The sequence below is a fragment of the Protopterus annectens genome, chromosome 1.part1 (assembly GCF_019279795.1).
Source record: "Protopterus annectens isolate FY-2018-M chromosome 1.part1, PAN1.0, whole genome shotgun sequence".
NCBI lineage: Eukaryota > Metazoa > Chordata > Ceratodontiformes > Protopteridae > Protopterus > Protopterus annectens.
In genome coordinates this window covers 1,389,233,677-1,389,249,478 of record NC_056726.1, presented here as the reverse complement: position 1 = coordinate 1,389,249,478, position 15,802 = coordinate 1,389,233,677, and positions in this window count along the sequence as shown.

The following is a 15,802-nucleotide window of genomic DNA, read 5'->3' as shown; positions in this document are numbered from 1 at the left end:
ACCATCACGTTCTGTTCTAGTTCAATATGTGGATGATATCCTGATAGCTTCGCCTGACTGTGACTCATGTAGGGAAGATTCCCTTCTGGTGTTGAACTTTTTCGCTATGTGTGGATTCAAAGTAAATAAATCAAAATTACAATTTTGTCAGGAAAAGGTACAATATTTGGGACATATCATTACAATGGGTTCTCATCAAATACTCCCAAATCGTATAATCTCTATTCAAAAGGCCCCACACCCTATAACACAGAGACAACTTTGAGGATTCCTAGGCCTAGCAGGATATTGTAGACAATGGGTACCTAATTTTTCAGAACTTTCAGCCCCACTGTTACAACTTTAAAAAAAAAAATCACAGAACCTTTACCCTGGACGTCACACCACAAGGAGGCTTTTCAGGCTATAAAGACAGCCTTAGTAAATTCTCCAGCACTAGGATTGCCAGATTTTTCAAAACTATTTATTTTCTTTTGCTGTGAGTGAAACAAAACTGCCTTGGGTCTCTTAGCCCAGCAACGCATTGGAGGTTACCGGCCTATTGCTTATTATAGCACTCAACTAGATCCGGTTGCCTCTAGTTACACAGCCTGCTTACGAGCAGTGGCAGCTGCTGCTATTTTGATTGACATGGCAGCTCCACTAACCTTGGGACATGAAACAATATTAGCAGTCCCACATGCAGTTCAGGCATTACTTTTAAAAATAAAAACACAGTACCTCTCCAATGCACGCCTTACTAAATATGAATTGAGTTTAATAAATAATCCCTCCCTGCAAGTAATACGCTGCCCACCACTGAACCCTGCTTATTTAATACCAGCATCGGATGAGGGCGAACCACATGATTGTGTGCTTGTAGTTAACTCAGCTCTTTCTCCTAGGTTACATTTGTACGATACTCCTTTGCAAAATCCAGATTTGATTCTTTTCGTTGATGGATCCTGTTTACGAACAAACTCCAGAGAATTCCAAGCAGCTTGGTCAGTCTGTACACCGACTGAAGTTTTAAGATCAGCACGATTACCCCCAGGCACTTCTGTGCAGGCTGCAGAACTAATGGCACTATCGAATTCATGCAAAATAGCTAAGGACAAGTCTGTCACTATATATACTGACTCCTGTTATGCCCATGGGGTTGTTCATGATTTTGGTATCCTATGGAAAGAACGCGGGTTTTTTAACTTCTTGTGGGTCACCCGTTAAAAACTATTTTTATATAAATAACCTATTACAACATTTATTGTTACCATCTCAACTTGCTGTGGTAAAATGCGCAGCCCATCAATCCAGTAACTCTTTTGAAACCAAAGGCAATAATTTTGCTGACTGGGCTGCAAAACAGGCTGCTCTTTCACAAAATGTTCAGGGACATTTTTTGCAGCCTCTACAACCAGTAGCTACTTTTGATACTACAGTGTTGAAAGCTTTACAAACTGAAGCTCCAGAATCAGAAAGAAAATCATGGCTGGCTCAAGGTTGTTTTTAATGCTCTGATCTCATTTGGCAACATTCAGATGGCAGACTGGTCTGCCCAATGTCCATGTTAAATTCTCTTATTAAAGCATATCACTTGCCAGCTCATGTTGGGGTACAAGCATTAATAAAACAAATCCAAAAGGATTGGTTTGCCCCAGGACTTTCTGCTTCTGTACAGCATTTCTTGAGCACATGCTCCACTTGTTTATAGTATAACATTTCAAAAGGCACAATGGCTCCCACGCAACCACTGCCAAAACCATCGGGACCATTCTGCGCTTTGCAATGGGATTTTATTGAATTTCCACCTTGTGCTCATTTCAAATATGGTTTAACTGCCGTTGATGTTTTTTCTGGGTGGTTAGAAGCCTACCCATGTGTCAAGAATGATGCTATTTCAGTTGCTAAGAAACTTTGTTATGAATTAATACCTCATTTTGGTGTTCCCTGTCAAATATATTGAGATCGTGGAACACATTTTACTGCTCAATTAATTGATTCACTTTGCAAAATGTTAGGCATCACTCTAAAGTTTCATTGTCCATATAGACCACAGGCATCAGGTATTATTGAACGAATGAATCAGACACTGAAAACAAGACTGGCTACAATTACTACTGAAATGGGCCTGACTTGGGTACAGGCCCTACCACTAGCCTTGCTCTCTATGAGAGCTCAAGTACATCCTACTAAAGGTCTTTCTCCTCATGAAATCCTCATGGGCCGCCCTATGTGTATGCCCATGACTCCACCACTGCCCTTTTATGAATATGATGAATTTGATCATAATATTCTCCTGTATTGCACTTCTCTTGTTTCTTTTTTACAGTTTCATCATCGCCAGGTAGCAGCAGCTCAGCAAACTCCTGATTCTTTCTTGTCCTCGGCACTACAACCAGGAGACTGGGTATACATCAAGTCATTTTCTCGAAAAACAGCTCTTCAACCATGCTGGAAAGGGCCATTTCTGGTTCTACTGACCACTTCTTCAGCAGTTTGGCTACAAGGCTCACCCACCTGGATTCACATATCACATGTCAAGAAGGTAATCCCGTCTGAAGATCAGCAACCTTTACCTTTTTTTAGTCCAGATTCTCCACCTATAGTTACTTGCACTCGCAGTCATACTGTACCAGCACCTGAAAATGTCTGAAGTTTATCCAATTACACAAACTCATCGAGCGCAACCGACATTTCCACAAAAATATTGCGCAACAATTTTGGTGATTATTCTTGTTGTTTTGCTATTTTTACTGTGGCCATTTCTATTTCCTGCTTCCTCTATGACTCATACCAAACAAGCTGTATGGCATCCACCTTTCAGCACCTATCAAGCCATTAAGTACGCATATGCATCATCCCTCAACGTCTCAGACTGTTGGGTTTGCACAGCTATTCCTACTGTTCATGGGGGATTGATGCTAAATATAGTCCCTTTAGGAGTTAAATTTGATCTACGATGCATCAAAAGTCATTTCAAAAGACAAAATAGCATTACAGTTGTCCCTCCGTCAAAACGGCAATGTGTGTTTTCAAAAACATGGTAAAGCCAGAGTCGGGTGGAGCCATTGTAACAAAATAGTGGTATATAACTGCACTGCAGACAATTTGGGTTGTGTAACAGACTTTTCACCTGTAAAAAGACTTGTTAAGGACTCTATAGCTAACTTTTCCTAGAAAATAGAAACTGTTTATTCAAAAATATTCCAAGGACTGCAGGATGCCGGGGATCATTTTAAGTCTATCAACATCACCATTAAAGTAGAAAATGTTTAGTTTGTGTATGGAAGAAAAGCATATAAATGGCTACCAGGAGACTGGTCTGGTAGCTGCTTCTTGGGCTATCTGGTTCCAGCTATTCGACATGTATCTGCATTACCTAAAGGAAACATTCAAAACATTCGAGAGGTTAAGAAGCCTGTCAATCCTGTAGGTCGAGTTGATGCTTTATGGATCTATCACCATGACTAGTACCAAAGGAGTGTCCCATATGGACTTGGGTGATGACGTCATATCATGGGCTGGCATAATTCCATCATAAGGAGCAGTGAAATCAATTTGGGAACTGAGAAAGCTATCTAAATTGCTTGAAATACTAAGCAATGCTACATTTTTTGCCTTAGAATTAGTGACTGATGAATTGACTGCTATGAAGGCTGTAGTACTCCAAAATCGTATGGCCCTCAATTTCACCTTTCCAGTGAAAGGAGGAACTTGCGCTTTAATCCAGGGGGAGTGCTGTACGTTTATTCCTGATAATCAGCATGAAATTGAAAGTCATCTTGAACTGATACAAAGAATTTCTGAACTTTCAAAGGCCAAGGAGGCCAATGGTTCAACGTGGGCATGGTTAACCAACCTATTCTCAGGTTGGGGAGGTGGACTGCTGACGCTGATTTTATTAATTGCAATATTAGCAATTGTTGCTTTCTTGTTCTATTCCTAATCAAAGCACTGATATTAAAATTAATGTCATCAAAAACTGTGAAAAAAGTGCCTAATTTTTATATGCCTGCAACTATGAATATGGATGATAAAATGACAATGTCTACAAATAATGAAAAGACCAGTAGCATGGTTATGCTAGAATTGGGGCAAATGTATGATAGGTTAAGTGATGATGGTTACACAGCATCAAATGGGGGATTGTAGAATATGAACAGCCAAAGCATGTGTTTGAGGGAATTGAGTATGTGACAGTCTGTATGCATTAAAATGTATTGTTTACTATGAACGTTGAATGAACTCTGAGCAACGAGAAAATGCTGAAAAGCAAGAGTCTGCCTGAAAGCAGGAAATGTGCCTTTTATGGAAATGCATCCAATTTTCCTTCTTTGCCTAGAGATATGATGATGTGAATTGTCTTATGTTTACAGGTAAATATTTGATTGGTTAATTGCCCTGTATAATGGTCTAATTGATTCATTTTTATATTTTTGTACTGTTAGCAATATCACCAGTATATAAGCTTGTTTATTCCTTTGTTCTGGGAGTCTCCCTGGTACTTTCCATGAGGCTCCCGCACCTGTGTACTGTAGTTAATAAAAACCACTGAAAGAGAGAAAGAACTATATTTGTCTTCATTTTCGAAGTATTGTGAAATGTAACATGTGCAATACTGTTAATAGTAAGCGTCTTGTGTAACAACAGTAAATGCATGTTGGTCATGTTGTTCTGCTGTCCTTCTTCAGGTCTAATTGCTCGTGCTGGTGGATGTCAGTGTTTGCAGTTAAGTGTCCCATATGTCAATGTGGACTACTCACAGGTATGTATAAATATACCAGCATGCACCGTGTAGCTGCCACATACCAGTGAGAATGTCCCACGTTACAAACACGTCTACTGTTCCAAGAGCATGATAGCTGTGTATTAAGCTACTGTGGCCACATATGTGACATCCATAAAGGGTGACATCACAGGTACAGTTACATGGAGTGGTGAAGTAAGAGAGTGGTTAAGCTGATTACAAGGGTAGAGGTCAGTGGGAAGTGTGATGTCTCAATGGGAATCAGTAATACACATTCCCATGACAGGATGCCAACACACAACTGCACCCACAAACTCAGGTATTGACACACATGTATTCAGTGACACTGTAACACACACACACAGACTCACGGCTTCACCGCCACAGTAACACACACTCGCACACAGTTGCTACTGGTGTGCTGAGGACCCCTGCCTATGTGCAAATCATCATTACAGTACTGTGCACCTACATGATGCACCACAGAGAATATACATTTACAGGTAGTCAGTACGGCCTAAGATCGGGGACATCAACACGGATAGTTGAATGCATTGCCTGGATGGTGGGATGGGTCCTATCAGTTCAGTATGATAACATACATCCTCACCCCAGGGACCACTCAGCCCTACATACACACACTGTGGCATTCAGTAATTAATACACTTATGTCATGCACATACAGATACCTCACATGTGTGAGATACACGCCCCTGCCTATGTCCTACTTTATACATTGCAGTCTGTACAGATGTGTACACTAGTGTACAGGAGAGTGAGTAACAATTGAGATGTATTCCCCACAATACGTGACAAATATGGACACACATGCAACCACACATGCAGTACTGTGAATCTCAGACCTGCCTAGCTGTATGTCAGATGTACAGCAGTATTGCATGCATTGCAAACTGTATTGCTGCTTCCTGTACCAACAATGCTGATATATGCACTAGGGACGTCATATCTATTAACAGGTGTCAAGTGATTTACCTTCGCTATCACCCTGACCGCTGTCTAAGTTGTGTGTTATGTCCTTCAATTAACCAAACCATTGCTTACCAGTTACACAGGGTATTGTAGGACCGCTTGTGACACACCTCTGAGCTGTCCACAGCAAACATCCATCTGCAAAGATGCCCCACCACTTAGTTATTTCAACACATCTGTCCATACCAGTGGTACATCTTTCTGAACATTCAGCATATCACCATATACAGTTGGCAATGTTGAGGCTGCATTGCAGCTGCATGATGTACTAGGATACATGCCACCTGCATACATCAGCAACTGCACACGCATGTTATCTGAATGCACATTATGTGTACAGGAGTGTAGGTCCTACAATCCTGACATTTTCTCATGTTTGTAGGCAGTGCAATTGGTGAATATGTGTAATAATATACATGACACATGGACTGTTGTATGATATGATGGGTGACCAGTACAGAGGGGATGTTACCTCTGTCAGCATTGATATCACACCTTATGTACTGTTAGCATTCAGCAACCATGGACCTACATTCCACGTGCATGTGTGTAATGGCTGTAGCCACCTGTTTGCACAAAGGACTACAACAGCTATGCCATTTACATGTATGTTGTGTGTGTGGCATGTACATACTCAGGGCAGGTACATGTATGTCATATCCATACATGAGGGTGTGTACTGGTGTACAGCAACAGACATCTGCTAATGGTGGACAGTACTGAGGGCCCTTGGTATGTGTACAGCTGACCTGGTCACAGACAGTGGTATCATTGCATTGCATAACACATGATGCAACTGTGTCAGAACATGTGTACTGTCTATAGTTGATGTAGAGCTGAGTACAGTACACAGTTCAAGGGTCAAATGGTGGCGTACTCGTCTGTCATACAACATGTATGGTTGAGTGGTGGTGGTCTGAGGGCACAGTCGTGTCTGCAGTTTACATCCTAGAATACAGCATGTGACACTGTGTCCTGCACATGGCTCATCTATGGTGCCTTTCATGGGGGGACCAGTCAGTACATGTGAGTGGCCTTTATATATGTGGGTACACCACCTGGAGTGGTCCGTACCTGTGTTATGGCCCACATGTCTGGCTCTGAGGTATATGGTGGTAGTGCTAGGTTCTGAAGTATATGGTGGTAGTGCTATTGTGCACTACAGAGACATCAGCCAAGTGTTCCTCACTGCACAGATGTCAGTACTCCTCATTGTTGGATCTACAGTGGCCAGCTCTGAATATGGACGCTACACATCTAGCACTGGTTAGCATAAGAAAACAATGCAGTTGTCCTGTAGGTGTATGGGAGTTAACCTGTGTTTAGGACATTTGCCTTGGAATGGCACTGTGTGGGCAGATGCGACTTGAGTAATATCCACACTCTCTTGTATCATGGATGCATGTGATATGTGTAAAAGGCCTGCCTACTGTCAGCCATGTCATCCCAGAATGACAGCTGATTTGTTAAAGACAGGTGTCAAATATATGTAGAGCAGCATTCTCGCTAACAATGACAACTACCAACACCAGAGCCCATTACAATGTATTATTTATGTCTACCTGTAACAGCATGGCCACTGTGGCCCTCCGTGTTTAGCATCAGAGTGCATCCCAGTCAGTCCTGTGCTACTAGGAGTATGAGCATGCGCAGTATATCCTTGTGTAGATGGACACATAGTAGTGCATTCCGACCAGCCCTGTGCTACTAAGTGTGTGAGCATGCCCAGTATATCCTTGTGTAGATGGACACATAGTGCATTCCAAACAGCCCCATGCTACTAAGTGTATGAGCATGCCCAGTATAACCTTGTGTAGATGGACACAGTGCATTCCAAACAGCCCTGTGCTACTAAGTGTGTGAGCACGTCCAGTGACACCTTGTGTTGGTTATGTGCCTCTGTGTATGAGCATGGCCACTGTAACCCTGTATAGTGGTAGTAATCATCCATTCCACAGATGGGCATACTCCAGGTCAGGATGGATTCATACTTTAAACACACAGGTTCACAGGTATGTACATCTTAACTGCCAGCATCCCTGTTGATGTCTGCATTCCCAGACAGTCATAATGACAGCCTTGACATGTGTAGTCTGTGTGGCGCGATTCGTATATATGTAGTATTGTAATAGTAATCTGTGAATAGGCAGGTGTTCCGTACCTGACACTGGTGTGTGTATGTCTGTCCCCATTTGTCGGTAGACTCTAAATTGCTTTTAGACTGGCCACACTCCATACATTTCTTATTCCCACTGTTAGCAAGGCCGATGATGTCACCCATCTACAAATACACCTCTGAGAGGGCTGTGTCCCAGTAATCTCGGTAGCGTGTTCTGTAACTGCGTAATGTTGTAGTGTAATAAAGTAGTTAGGTAAGTGTTCTACTCCCACACTTGCTGTTTGTGTGTGTGTGTCTCTCCCCATTTGCCTGAGGAATGAGTAATACCTTTATACTGCTCACACTCCATACATTTCTTATACCCACCGTTAGCAAAGCCGATGATGTCACCCATCTAAAAATACACCTCTGGGAGGGCTGTGTCCCAGTAATCCCAGTAGCGCATTCTGTAACTGCGTAATACTGTAGTGTGATAAGGTTGTTAGGTCGGTGTTCTAATCCCTGCCATGCCAGGTGTGTGTGTGTGTGTGTGTGTGTGTGTGTGTGTGTGTGTGTGTGTGTGTGTGTGTGTGTGTGTGTGTTTGTCTCCATCTGCCTGGGGACGGAATAATGCTTTTAGACTGCTCACACTCCATACAATCCCTATCGCCGTCTTTGCCAATGCTGATGATGTCACCCATCTAGAAGTACACCTCTGGGAGTGCTGTATCCCAGTAATCAAAGTAGTGTGTTCTGTAACTGCGTAATGCTGTAGTGTGATAAGGTAGTTAGGTCGGTGTTCTAATCCCAGCTTTATCAACTGTGTGTGTGTGTGTGTGTGTGTGTGTGTGCATGTCTCCATCTGCCTGGGGACAGAATAATGCTTTTAGACTGCTCACACTCCATACAATCCCTATCACTGACTTTCCCATTGCTGATGATGTCACCCACCTAGAAGTACACCTCTGGGATTGCTATGTCCCAGTAATCTCGGTAGCGCGTTCTGTAACTGCATAATGCTGTAGTGTGATAGAATAGCCAGTATTGGTGTCTGTGAGTGGCTAGCTACTGGATGTGTTGAGGAGCGTGTTTTGTTGTTTTCCTATATAGTGGCCATAAATGTCACAATCAGCCAAGAGACTGGGTTGGCAAGACATACACATATGTTCGGCAATAGGTCTGGTGAGTAATGTTAGCAGCCCTAATCTTACCCTTAATACAGTCTGAACCCATATGACACACAGAAACACACTCGCCTTGATATTAACACCCGTACATAATGCAGGAGGCGCAGGTGGTTTCCTTTTCATTCTTGTCTAATGCTTTGGTGTCACGTGGTCCGCTGTTGAGATATATATTCTATATCTACGTATGTGTGTGTATATGTATATGTGTGTGTGTATATATATATATATATATATATATATATATATATCTATATATATAAAAATATATATATAGGGACATTAGCACACATAAATGTACATGATGGAATACATTTCCTATACTGTTGAATGCCTGTGCTGGATGATCTGTATGTGATAACCTCATATGTATGTATATCTGCCATGGCTTAGTGGTAAAGCACATCATCTGTGGTGTGCATGGTCCCAGTTTTGAGCCGTGCAGAGGCCGGTTGTTTTGTTGCTGGGAAGAACAAGGGACATTGAATACGGTGATAGTAAGGCGCTTTTAACCAGTTGTGTGTGGGTCTGCGCGACAGTAAGCAGTGGTTATTTTTGGAGAGGCTCAGTATGGGTCATGTAACTATGCATTAGAACTGAATACTATGCAAACGAGGTGGAAAATAGTGAATCCCATTTATCCCCAGGGTGTGATGCAGGTCCCAAGAGTGTATGTGTATAGATAGCCTTGCGCAGGACTCAAATATAGGTGAAAGAATGGGGGGGGGGGGGTCAGGCATACTGTACGTAGATTAGAGCCCTGTGTCTCGGGATTGCTCCTAGCTTAGTACACCAAAGCTAGGGATGTGTCTATACCTGCCTAGTGCAATTGGGAGGGACAACAGCAGTAGGAGAGTAGTCAAGGTGAGCAAGCTGGGCAAACAGGTGATATTTATCAGAATCAGCAGATTACAGGCCCAGCAGACCAGCCTGGCTTAGAACACTATGATAAAGTGAGCAAGCACCATCCCCTCAGGTTTTTCCACACTCTACACCACTGGTGTATACATGCAGGGAAATTTTAACAAACAAATCTTACAAAATGAGAAGAGCTGCAGCAGGCAACATAGACCAACATGTGCAGGAGGCTGAGGGTGGTGAGGATGTGAATGCTGCCGAACAACCCTCAGTGAGAAGACAGAGAAGACTGTACAGACCCAGGGTAACCTACCAGGGGCTACATGAGCTGGAGATAGTGGAGCGCTATGGGGTGGACAGAGACCTCCTACAGCAGATTGTTGAGCTGTGCCAGCCACACCTGACACATCAAACAGGCCGAGGGGAACCCATCCCAGCACCATGCTCAGGTCTGGCACACACTCAAGGTAAGTCAATCAACCTACCAATTTGCAGTTGTATTAGAATGTGTTGGTACCTGTAGCTATGGTGTAGATGTGAGCATGCAAGGGAATTTGGTGACCGAATGTTAAGGCAGCAGACAGTAGACGTCCATAGTGGCACCATGACATCTGTAGCACATACAGGGGTCACCATAGTAGCCAGTAGTGCACAGGGTGTCATAACCCACTGCGGGTAATGGGCTGAGCATCATGTGTGTCCATACAGCCCACACAAATCTCAACCAGCTGAACAGGTGTAGACCAACACAGACAAATGCTGTACTATGGCCTCTGAATATGCCCAATGGATGACCCCCCCCACAGACCCACACAGACAGACTACAGCAGGCCAGGCAGTTGGATGTAGGTTGTGAAGGCTAGGTCGTCTGAAACTAATATGTTGGTAAGTAAAGCTAAGATCTGGAGTACACTGGTATGCATCTAGCCAGCACAATAGGTAGGTCTACACACTGAAATGGAGTACCTGACATACCAGTACAGTAGTAGCAAAAGTGTACAAGTGTCAGGTGTGCCCCCCTTCCAACGTACACGTATAGCAACAGTCAGGTGCGCCCCCCCCAGTGCTGTGTAGGAATGTGGATACAGTCGGATGTCCCCCCACGCTGTGCAGAAATGTAGCAACAGTCAATGCCACATGACCAATGGATACCCTGCAGACACAGTATGCCACCTGTCAGTGTACAACGTAGAGGTCGGCACCACAGTAAAGACTACCTGGACATGTAACACAAGTGATACAGTTGGCCATACAGGGCATGCTCAAACACATGAAGATATGATGGCAATGTCAGTCAAAAACATGCAGAATGGTCATACTGGGCATGCTCACACATGTAAACACAAGACGGCTAGGTCTGCAAACACTAGTGGTCCGGACATATCTGCCAGTACATTGCTATACTGTTGGATGACTGTGCTGTATGGTATGTGTGTGGTACTGTCTACTGTCTGTATATTTGCTATGGTGTATTGGTAATTCACATTAGCTGTGTGCGCAGGGTGTTGCTACCAACACTTGCAAAGGATGGTTATTTGTTTGCGGGCAGAACAAGCCCATTGGATATGGAGGGAATAAGGCACATTGAAGCAGTTGGGAGTGGTTGTGCATGGGTTTGTGCAGTGTTAAGCACAGCTGACCTCTGGTTACAGCTTCTTACACTTGGTTAGCCTCCACATTTCTTTACCAGTGCAATACTCGCATACTGGTAGCCAAACACGCTTACACTCGCTCGCTCCCTCACTTGCACATGCACTGACATTGGTGCTTGCATGTGTCACTCACGCTGGATGGGAGCAATCCCTTGTGATGCCTATTACATTGGACTACATAACTACAGTATCGGGTATGGCTGACCATTAGGCGACGGCATAGCATTTGACTGTATGGAATCAGTGGCCTGTCTAGTGAGTTAATCATATTATATGCGTGTTCCTCATATAATCTGCTCCCATCTGGCTGATACATGGGAACCGATACTCTGCAATGCAGACAAGTAAATGTGTTTTGGGACCCACATCCGTCCGCCAGGCCATGCTACTGCATACCTATTGTAGGTTTGCCACCTTTTAAATTGGCCGAGGTGGGGCTTTAGGATTAACACCTGTCCCACTTTGCATGGGACAGTCCCTCCTTAGGCATATGTGTCATGCGAAAATAATCATGACGTAGCAAATGTCCTGATTACAGGACAATATTATATTCTACGTTTCTGTAATAGTTGCATGCAACAGTTATTGTATAAATTACACTTCTATATGTTATGTGAAGTAGCATAAGCAAGTGGACTGTTACTAGACTAAGCTATTATTTGTGCAAATACGTATAGTTCTGAACTATGCACGGCTGTAGGTATGTTCTGACATGGTACATCTGACATTTCTATGGAGCAGGTCCCACTTTGGCCATTTTGAAAGGTGGCAGCCCTATAGGACCTATATGTAAAGATTTCAGATTTGGCAGGGCAACACATACCCACAGCCAGTAGAAAATAGACTACTTCAACATTTTGCCTAAATAAAAGGTTATTCTTATAGCATAATAGTTGCTAATACTGTTTCCTATAACATCTAGGTGTTTCAGATACAACATAATCGTTTTATGCAACCACTACAGACAATATATGGATTCTTTGCCCTAAATCACAGGCCATATGCCATAATAACTTTTATTTTGCAGGACACAACTGCCCAAAGGGGAGTGTCCCTCACAAAGGTGAACAGGTGGTAACCCCAACCTATTATGCTATCATCTACCTAAGGTAGTCGGCGGAATATGCGCTTTCTCTCACTAGCAGACCTCACATACGAATGGGGGAGAATGAACACTGAATCAGGGACACTGTATAACACCCTCAGAGACACATTTAGATGATTGGTACTATTAACCTGACACATTGACAGTCCCAGAGCATATGTATTCATACACATTTGTCGAGGTACATGCTGTTTATGACTCATACATGTTGTCATTAGTCATTATGTGTATTCCACCACCTGTCCATCTAATATCACTAGTTCTGGAAGGGTTTAGTTGGGACTGTGTTAGATTCTGATTCGTAATCATGGACGTCCATGATAATCGGGTACAGTTCACTGATATAGTCCCTATGTGTTCCCCCAATGTTTTACGGACTATCCAGTAGATGTGCTCTTAAGGTTTGGGAGGTATGGGCATCTGCTATACCCACATAGGAATATTAATTACTTCCACGGGGTGGGCCTAATACATCTCTGCCAACCAACACCAGCACACTTAGGCCCATGATTGCATACCCATGATTCCCCTACCTGACACTCCTCTACAGTACTCATCCTTACTGTGAGCGCAGTTGGGGTATGAACACACCCTACACACTGCCCACTCTCCCCGTGTCGGGACACATGTCATACGTTTTGTCAACCCATGTGTTATCAGACTTGCAAAACCTACTGTTCCATGTACAGCTACATCCTGGTCGCGTCAATCATCATAGGTTTGCCTAAAAGGGAAATTTTTGGTGTCCCACAAGGGACCCCGTGATCCATGTTTAAAGTGTAGACCACTCTCACTGGTAGTTTCCTGCCGGTGGTCTGGAAAGCAGTGGTGTATTTACCTTTATTGCGTGTCTGTATGTCTCACCAGCCTAGCTGGGGGGGGGGGGGGTGTGGAAGGTAGATTTTTGTTTATTGGACCTCCCACTAGCATATGCCCGGTCTGAACATATGTTACCCATAATTGGTGTAACGTAACCTAGGTATGTACATGTGTATATTTACAGTAACATATATATATATATATATATATATATATATATATATATATATATATATATATATTTTTTTTTTTTTCTGTATATATGTGTATATAAAGGCTGTTGGTCCAGATGACATACCTGTTGAAGCATGGAGGTGTTTAGGTGAAATGGCAGTGGAGTTTTTAACTAGATTGTTTAATGAAATCTTGGAAAGTGAGAGGATGCCTGAGGAATGGAGAAAAAGTGTTTTGATACCGATTTTTAAGAATAAGGGTGATGCGCAGAGCTGTAATAACTACAGAGGGATTAAATTGATCAGTCACAGCATGAAGTTTTGGGAAAGAGTAGTGAAAGCTAGGTTAAGAAGGGAGGTGATGATTAGTGATCAGCAGTATGGTTTCATGCCAGGAAAGAGCACTACAGATGCGATGTTTGCTTTGAGAGTGCTGATGGAAAAGTACAATGTCAGAAGGAGTTGCATTGTGTCTTTGTGGATTTAGAGAAAGCATATGACAGGGTGCCTAGAGAGGAGTTGTGGTATTGTATGAGGAAGTCGAGAGTGTCAGAGAAGTATGTAAGAGTGGTACAGGATATGTACAAGGGTAGTGTGACAGCGGTGAGGTCTGCAGTGGGAGGGACGGATGTGTTTAAGGTGGAGGTGAGATTACATCAAGGTTCAGCTCTGAGCCCATTCTTATTTGTAATGGTGATGGACAGGTTGACAGACGAGATCAGAAGGGAGTCCCCGTGGACTATGATGTTTGCAGATGACATTGTGATCTGTACTGAGAGTAGGGAATAGGTGAAGGAGACGCTGGAGAGGTGGAGGTATGTTCTAGAGAGAAAAGGAATGAAGGTCAGCAGGACTAAGACAGAATATATGTGTGTGAATGAGCGGGAAGATAGAGGAATGGTGAGGATGCAAGGAGTAGAGGTGGTGAAGGTGAATGAGTTTAAATACTTGGGATCAACAGTTCAGAGTAATGGTGAGTGTGGAAGAGAGGTGAAGAAGAGAGTACAGGCAGGATGGAGTGGGTGGAGAAGAGTGTCAGGAGTGATTTGTGACAGACGAGTACCAGTAAGAGTGAAAGGGAAGGTCTACAAGAGGGTAGTGAGACCAGCATTGTTATATGGGTTGGAGACAGTGGCATTAACAAAAAGGAAGGAGTCAGAGCTTGACATGGCAGAGTTGAAGATGTTAAGATTTGCACTGGGTGTGACGAGGATGGACAGGATTAGGAATGAGTATATTAGAGGGTCAGCCCAGGTTGGAAGGTTTGGAGACAAAGCCAGAGAGGCAAGATTACGTTGGTTTGGACATGTGCTGAGGAGGGATGCATAGTATATTGGGAAAAAGATGCTAAGGATGAAGCTGCCAGGTAACAGGAAAAGAGAAAAGTCTAAGATAAAGTTTACGGATGTGGGGAGAGAGGACATGCAGGTGGTTGGTGTGACAGAGCAAGATGCAGAGGACAGGAAGAAATGGAAACATTTGATCTGCTGTGGCGACCCCTGACGGGAGCAGCCGAAAGAAAAAGAAATAAGATGAATATATATACATCTGTGTGTCTGTTGACCAATACATTTCCTGCTCATACGCACTTACACATGCGTATTGGGTTTTATATATGCTTCACCAGCATACTTTTGCCTTACTCATTATGACACCGACACTTCACTCCGGTTATCTTGTAATCGGTATTTAGCACGTTATACAGCGGACAGATGTCGCAATATGTTCATGTACAGATTACCGATGGTAATTGGGATGTGATACAGTGTCATTTGACTTGTTCCTTGTCTGCACAGCCTATTAATCCAGCTACTGTCTTTGTTTGTCTGTGCACATTCATATTATTTATGTCAATAAATGGAATGCATGTGTTACAGAGAATGTACTTCAACATATTGTTGTCTGCATGTGCGTATGCATATATACCTATTACGTACTATCTGACCTACATGGGGCAGTCCTTAGGAACTGGCCCAACCAACCCTGGCACTCCTGGATCCATAATCACATACCTATAGTTCCTCCACCCCACCCGTGTTGAGTTTTCATGGGTAACAGCCATTATCCACTTGATATCGCAGCCATGACACACCTTTACACATTGCCCTCTCCAGAGTGTTTGTGGCCCTACACACATTTTGTCCCACCTCGTGTATTCACAGGGTCTCCCGCCATTTATATTTGCACATACGTGCCT